Source organism: Miscanthus floridulus, chromosome 3, assembly GCF_019320115.1.
Source record: "Miscanthus floridulus cultivar M001 chromosome 3, ASM1932011v1, whole genome shotgun sequence".
NCBI lineage: Eukaryota > Viridiplantae > Streptophyta > Magnoliopsida > Poales > Poaceae > Miscanthus > Miscanthus floridulus.
In genome coordinates this window covers 39,475,124-39,483,247 of record NC_089582.1, presented here as the reverse complement: position 1 = coordinate 39,483,247, position 8,124 = coordinate 39,475,124, and the positions used below count along the sequence as shown (strand labels likewise).

The 8,124-nt window shown below is 41.3% G+C and overlaps 1 pseudogene; it reads left to right on the top strand.

The window, feature by feature from the left end:
* The first annotated feature begins 215 nt into the window (after positions 1 to 215).
* Positions 216 to 3,414, top strand: LOC136543572 (uncharacterized; annotated as a pseudogene).
* Positions 3,415 to 8,124: the final 4,710 nt, after the last annotated feature.

The following is an 8,124-nucleotide window of genomic DNA, read 5'->3' as shown; positions in this document are numbered from 1 at the left end:
TTTCTATCGATCGGACAGCCACACTTCCTACACAGATTTTCTTCGCTTTGATGCAACCTCTGTGATTCTGCCACGTGCCGACCCGTTCCTCCTCGGAACCTCCGCCCGAGTTTTGAGGACAAACCCGCAAAACCATCCACCCGGTGGTTTTGAGGCTCAACCCACCAAACCGTCCACGCCTGATTTTGAGGCATAAACCAGCAAACCGTTCTCTGATGGTTTTGAGGCCGAAACTACCAAACCCTTCCGACGTCGACGCGTGTTCGACCTCCGTCAAGCTTGACGCCTTCGCCTTCCTTCTTGACTTGACCGACGCCATCTACATCTCCCATGTAGATGCGTGTCCGACCTCCGCCAAGTGCCACGACACCATCGTCCTCCTCCTTGACTTGGTCGACGCCATCTTCATCACCCATGTTGAAGGGACCGTGACGCCTAAAAGGGGGTTGAATTAGGCAACTTAAAAAATTATACTTCAAAACTATGGCCTCTTTTTCTAACTCTAGCAAAACCTATGCAATAGATGAACTATCTAAATGTGCAACTACGGTTTTGCTAGTGTGTTGCTATTTCTACCGCAAAACAAGTAATATAAATAATGTAAATGCGGAAGCTAAAGAGTAAAGTCGCGCCACCGGCTGACGGGAGGTGGCCGTTCACCGGCCTCAGCTAGCAAGAGGACAATCTTGCCCTCGCCCGCGTCGTCCAGGAGCTAGCAAGAGGCCAATCTCGCGGGGTCGATTGCGCCCAGGCCGGGCACTTCGCTGATCGTTGCTGATTCCTCCTGCTTTTTGCAGGAACAACATACATGATGCTGCCGGCGGCGAGTACGTGATCTCGAGGCCTTCGCGTGCCCCCTGTAGGACACCGAGGAGCTCGACGTTGCCGACAGGCTGATGGCGCTCGTTGAAATCGGTGATTGTGAGTGTACAGACCAGTGTCAAAATTCAGTCAACCTTGATAATCTTTTTTTCCTATTTTGTATGGTGCTTAATCTGCCGCTGTACCATGGCGAGCCATTGAGCAGGATGATGTTGGGGACGATGATGAGGAAGAAGATGATGGGGTTCATACACCGTTGATATTTTCTATCTAATCTTTGCATGACTCGATTGTCACGTGTAATTTTATACCTTTGGATAGTTTCATAAAAAATACTAAGATTATTGCTAGTAATAATACAAACAAGGACTGTTTAAGGTAGTGAAATATCTTACCACATCATTTCTCTAAGCTCTAGAATTAATAAGGTGGTAGTATGTACTACTAAATCATAATCTTGAGCTGGTAGCCATAATTGGCTTCTTGCTAGAAAGAGATAGAATGCTAATCGAATTTACATAATCTTGAGATGATGTTCCCACCTCTATTAACAAGCAGGCATAACAGTTTGGAAGAAACTAGCAGTGACTTGATATTTATCTTCTGTTGGTGAAGTGAAAGCAGCAGCAACTGTTGGATTATTTAGATAAGCAAGGGAAATAGTTGTTTTTGTCTCCCTGTTTTCTTTAGCTCAACAAACTTAATTTATGACTATGGTGCTGGTTATTTATGCATTCCATTAGACATCAACGATTCATTCATGATTTGTTGCCTGTAGATATAAAATAACAATCATACTAATATCCATTGCTTTAATATTTGTCTGATCTTTTCATGTTTAAATGGTGTAAGTTTTGTTCCTTTTTTCTTTGAGATGGAATTTTTCTTTTTTTTACTAATAGCCCGCAGATGATAAAGCAGTTGAGGGCAGAATCAAGGATGATAGCACTGTTGAAGGCAGAGCCACCGATGACAAAGCTATTGAGACAGCGCAAAGAATGATGAGGACATTGAGGACGGAATAAAGGATGATAAGGCCGTTGAATGTCAAGTCACTAATGATAAACCTATTTAGAGCAAAGTAACTAATAGTAATGCCATTGAGGACAGAGAGATTGAAGGTAAAGCGACTGAAGAGGCAAAGGAGATCGATATTTGGATGAAACTCCGAAATATGATCAGATTTGGGGCACTGACTATGGAATTGCTAATACTGAAGAAAACCTAGCTGATAATGGCAACTAAGTTTTGTATGAAAATAATGAGGCTGCTCTTGAGGTTTCTCTCTACTCTGTGGTGCTAGAGCATGGTTGTTCATCACATAAGTTTCATACGCTAGCTCCCCATTTATTTAGGATTTACATTCATGCATCAAAATTTTAGTCCTTAGATAGGAAAGCTTCAGTTGCAAAAAATTCAGTTTCTGGGCTTCTGCTTGTTTCAAAATCTCGTGGCAATGATGTTTCAAGGTAAATTATGACTACGCTCTACCGCTTGTTTCCCTTATTGTTGTTAGCATCAATTCTTTCAGATCAAAATTTAAGAAGTAAGAACCTAATTTTGATGTAGGCTGACATTTTGGCTATCGAACACATTTGTCCTGAGAGATCGTTGCACAAACATTTGGTACTTCACGGCACTCAAGTCCATTTAAGGTTTTCAGCACAAATGGTGCAAAGAAGCCTGAGAGGAGTTTCGCTACAACACGATGGAAAAGTAACTACAATGGCAAGTATACCCAATATCATGAAGCTGCTAGATGATTGCCGTGAAACTAGCACATTGTAGATGCATTGGAGAAGATGTGGTGGCATATAAAGGTTAACTCTATTACTGTCTTGCCACTTTCCAAAAAGCTAAGTATGGCTCCTGTAAAACAGTGATGAGTAAAACCTACTGCAAACTAATTTATTTTTTAGTTTTCTGAAGGATTTTCATTTCACATGCAATGACACCCCACATGCAAACCCCTATAGAAGATTTGTCAACTCCAAAGATTGGGAGGTTGTTAGGGCATTCTGGGTGATCAGCAACATAGGAGTTTTTCTATTGATCTCTGGAAAACTGCATTTGATGATGCATTCAGCAGAAGTTGTCATCTTCGTGCTGGTGGACATGAGTGTGGATGTTTACCAGTGTTGGCAAAATTGGTATGCTTTCGGATGCTGATTTTTGTTTCTTTGGTAATGTGAAGTCATGAAATTTCTTATGTTTCTATTAGATGATGGAGCATTGCGTAGCTCATTTAGATATTGCTATGTTTAATGCAATCCTTCGTGAATCAGAGAATGAGATACCCACGGATACTATATCTGACCCAATTGTGGACTCGAGAGTTCTGCCGATTCTAGCTGGTGACTTAATCTTTGGATCAGGCACACAGCTTAAGAACTTTGTATGTGCTTAAATTATGAAATGCTTGCAATTGCATGATGAACAAACAAACAACCTAGAATAGGGACTATGCATGACACCTCCCTTGCACTATTGATTGTTAACACATGATATATACTTCTGTAGGTCGGGAACTGGTCCAGATGGTTGTCTGATACGTTTATAGTTACCTGTCCAAATCTAATTATCTTGTTCTGAAATATATTACCTTTGTCTTTTTTCATGCATGCTAGAGCCCTTAAACTGATGGTTTATAGTCAAGTTAGAAGTTAAAATACTAATGATTTCTTGAACTTTATAATGGTCTATACAACATGAAGACTTATGTAATATTGATGTTCCGTACATCATACTTATAGGTAATAGTACAACACATGTTCATACACATGTTATTGTAACATTGTTTTTTCCCGTTGCAATACACGAGCATTTACTTATATTTACATATATACTCGAACCTATGTACACGATAGTATGGAGATACGGCGAAACTTATTTGTGGATTTATTGCGCACGAAAGAAATGAATATCGAAGATTTCTTCCTGCCGATATAAAGCATTATCTTAGCCGCATCATGGAAAGATCTGTACAGTAGAGCATGTGAGCCTGCGACGTCGCGCTCTCCGTAACTATATTAAATTCATAAATTTTGCTTTTTGGATTAAATGTCACTTTAACGTTGGTATTTAGCTTTTACAGTATTGTTATCTTATCGTACGATTCGTGTGTTTTTAGTACAAAATGTTAGCTACCCGTATCAACGTACGGGCACACTACCTAGTCTAAGTTAAAGTCTATAACTTAATAAGTTTGTACTAAATGATGAGCATCTTTCTGGTAGGAGTGCGCCGGAACTTTAAACCATCCCATCCATACAAGGTAGAGATATGCAAACTCCCGTCGACGACTCTGGTATTTTTACCGAGGTATCGAGAAGCGCACAAGCTTTTCCCTAGTCCTCGTTGGAGCCCCTCGCAAGGAATCCCTCACAAGGGCCAAGCTCTCGGTCGGGTAACTCCGTGGATAGCCTCGGACCTTCCCCACGTGCAAGTGGTCTCCGACGTGCCTTCTGGCAAGCCTCTCCCGGATGCTCTCCGCCGTCTTCACTATCAAGCTTCCGGCTGAAACGCTGCGGGTCTTGTTCCCTCCAGTACACAGTGGCGGCCACACCACAAACGCGGTTGGTGTGATCTCGCAAGACTTCAAGCCCATCCGATGTACAACAATGGTGCTCGCAAGCACCGAGTGGTAAGAGGTATGCAAACCTCACTAAACACTAGGCCTAAACCTAGAGCAAGCGCATGAGCGGTGGTCTAATCAACCTAAGCACTTTGCAAAGCACCTACGCTAATCACCTAATGAATCACTAAGCTCTATGCAAGTGGAGATCACTAAAATGGTGTATCAACATCCTTGGTATGTTTCGTCAGCTCCACACTTCTCAAATGGCTGGTTGGGGGTTGTATTTATAAGCCCCACTGAGAAAGTAGCCGTTGGGGTCAAACTCCCGTGAAACTGCTACTGACCGGACGCTGAATCGTCCTGACCGGACGCATCCGGTCGTCCCGATCATTGAGCCAGCAATATACTGATCGGACGCTGGCCAGCGTCCGGTCGCCTACCACCAGACGCGTCCGGTCGCAGATTTGTCGCTCTGGAACCTTACTGTACTCGATCGGACACTGCTTCCCTACGTCCAGTCGGTTTCGCCGCCCGCGTCCGGTCATCCCGACTGCCGAGCTACCAGCGTCCGGTCCAGCGTTCAGTCGCCTCTGCGAGCTCGTTTCTTCGTGATCTTGCGTACGGCTTGGTTCCAATATTCATACTTGGACTTTGCTTGGTCTCTTGGGTCGTCTCTTGTGCTCCTAAGGTCTTGCTTGAGGTGTTGATCATCGGATCATCACGTCGCCTTCGTCCAAGTTACGTCTTGCACCCTATTGAACTACAAAACAAACACTTGCAAATTCATTAGTCCAATTTGGTTGTGTTAGTCATCAAACACCAAAATCCAAAGTAAATGGGCCAATGGTCCATTTTCCTTACAATCTCCCCCTTTTTGGTGATTGATGCCAACACGACCAAAGCAAGCAAATAATAAGAATTTGGAAGTTAAAACTACCTACTTGCTAGGATGCAATGCAAAGGGCAAGTTTATTTGATACTTAAAGATACCAATTGAAATCATATATGATATTAAGGGATACCAATTGAAATCAATTGTAAGATACCAATTAAAACTAAATGAAAGGTTATCTTGCCCTTGCAAAAATCCCCATGTAGCATTATGGATTCCTACAAATTTTACCATTACTTAGACTAATCCATAATCCACTTTCCTCCCTTTCTCGGACCATTACCACTTGTAGACATCAACTTGATGCTTGCCTTTGGTCCTTCAAATTCTCCTCCTTTGGCATCAAACACCGAAAAGGAAGACATTAGTAGCACAAGGGAGGGTCAAATTTCGTGATCCTTTGTGTATAGAGTGAAATGGATCACAAAATTTGACTCTCATATTATATAGACTAAGCTCCCCCTAAATGTATGCATACATATGGTAGAAAGCAAAGCATATGCATAATTAGCAATTTATTGCACAAGAGAATTTAATCTATATAATGCATGGAGAAAGCATATAAATATGAAATGAAATCAACATGATGATGCCAATTGAAGAATGATGCTTAACTCCGGGGACTCCAATTTCCTTACAATGAGACTACTACACATGTGATAGGTTTGAAAAATTGATACTATTTCAAATAGTGTTAGTCTCAAAGCATCCAAGTTGTAGAATTACTCCCCCTAAATATGTGCACACAAATGTTGAATACTTTGTAGAAATCATGCACATTAATTTTAGAATAAAAATACCACTTGAAAGATGACATCTCATGAATGTGAGAATCATTTTCAAAATAGATATTCGGGAGAGATTATCTAGAATTTGGACTTTGGCACATATTAGATGAACAATAGTAAGACAAGCTATGTGCCGTGCTTCTAAGCAATTTTAAACCATGTAGGTTTGCTCCAAGGGTTAAAAATGAGACCGAGCAAGCCTACCATAAGATATACCTAGTGTATGCATGATAAAAGATATAAGCATGCAAATACAAACCTAGGCATGAAGAGTAACTAGATGCTTAAAGATACCAATTGTAGGAAAATCTAATTGCAAGATGTACCAACTAAAAAGTAATAACATCTAGTTACCTAACATGGGAAGGGAATTGGGGTCCATAGTATTCACTAACCCACTTGGCAATGATTTTGTCCATCATGATGCACCCCATGAAATGCACCCATACTTTGCCAAGTCTCCAAATTCCCTGTCATCCGACAGACTTCTCACTTTCCTTTCGGGATCCAAACCTTCTTGGTGCTCTTCATATTGGAAATAATTTCCTTTGGCACCCAAAAGCGTTTGACCCTATTGTTGGCTTGCTTGTTCACCTTGATGGCCACCACCTTGTCATTTTTTTTCTTCTTCAAGAGATAAGGTGTGGAGGCCTTCTTGTCCACCTTGTTGGTATAGGTGTTGGAGAGCTTGCTTGTTTGCTTTTTCTCCTTATTCTTTGCTCCTCCCCCATTCTTCACCTTGCACTCATAGGACTTGTGACCTTCCTTGTGGCACACATAACAAACCATGGTTTGTCCTTCATCAAGCTTCTTCACTCCCTTGATGGTGTTATCTTGATGAAGTTGGGTTTGCTTCGCCTTGCCTTTCACTTGAGTCAAGTCCTTGGTGAGGCGAGCTACTTCTTGCTTGAGTTGCTCATTCTCCTTTGCAACCTCTTGTGTGCATGTATCTATAACAACTTTCTCAACACAAACTTAGTTGCACAAAGGTGAGTCTAAACATAAATCATTACAAGAAGTAGAGGCATCCTTTTTGGACATGTTAAAGATAGAACTTTTCTTTTTAGATGCCTTGGTGGGGGTTGTGCTAACGGCTTCAAGATTAGCAACTTTATTAGTTAGCTCATCACAATGTTTGCACATGGCTTCCATTTTAGCAAGCAAACTATTATATGCTTCTTGTGAGCTAGCTAACTTTTCTTTTAATTTTTCATTTTTCTTTACAAGTTGCTCATCATTGATTGTGCATTCATTTGTTGTTGCATTAGCCTCAAGTTTCTCAATTTTAGTAGATAGTTCAACATTGAGATTAGCAAAGTTCTCATATTGTTCAAGCAAGGTTTTGTATGCTTTTCGTGAACTATCTAGCTTTCCTTTTAAACTTTTGATCTTCTTTTGTTGACTAGTGCAAGCTTTAGCATAATTAAGATTTTCTTGCACAAGTTCATGATAAGAAGGCATATCATCATCACTATCACTCTTACTAGAGGAAGAGCTTTCGTTACCTCGTGCCATAAGGCACACACGAGAAGAGCTTGATGATGAGTGCTTGCGGCCTCGCCTCTTGTGATGGGGTTCTTCTTCACTTGAAGAATCATCCCATGACCTTATTGATGTGAGAGCTTGATTCTTGCACGCCTTCTTCTTTTTCTTGGGTGTGGGCTTGTTTGGACAAACTTCCACAAAGTGCCCCAACTCGCCACATCCATAGCATCCTCTCTTTCTTTGCTCATTTCTTTGATTTGTGAAAATGAAATCTTGGATTTGGATGGGCACAGCCTTGACATTTAGCCTTTGGATCATCTTCTCTACCTTCTTGATAAGTTTGATTGATTCTTCATCAAGGTCAGAGGTGGAGGAGGAAGATTGATCATCATCACTTGGATCTTCATCATCATCATCATCATCGTCATCTTCTTCTTCATCTTCACTTAAGGAGCTTGAGCTTGAGCTTGTCTCAACTTGCTTGCCCTTCATCTTCTTTTTCTCGCTACATGCGAGACCTTTGCCTTTGCTTGATGAAGTGGCTTCTTCTTGACCCATCT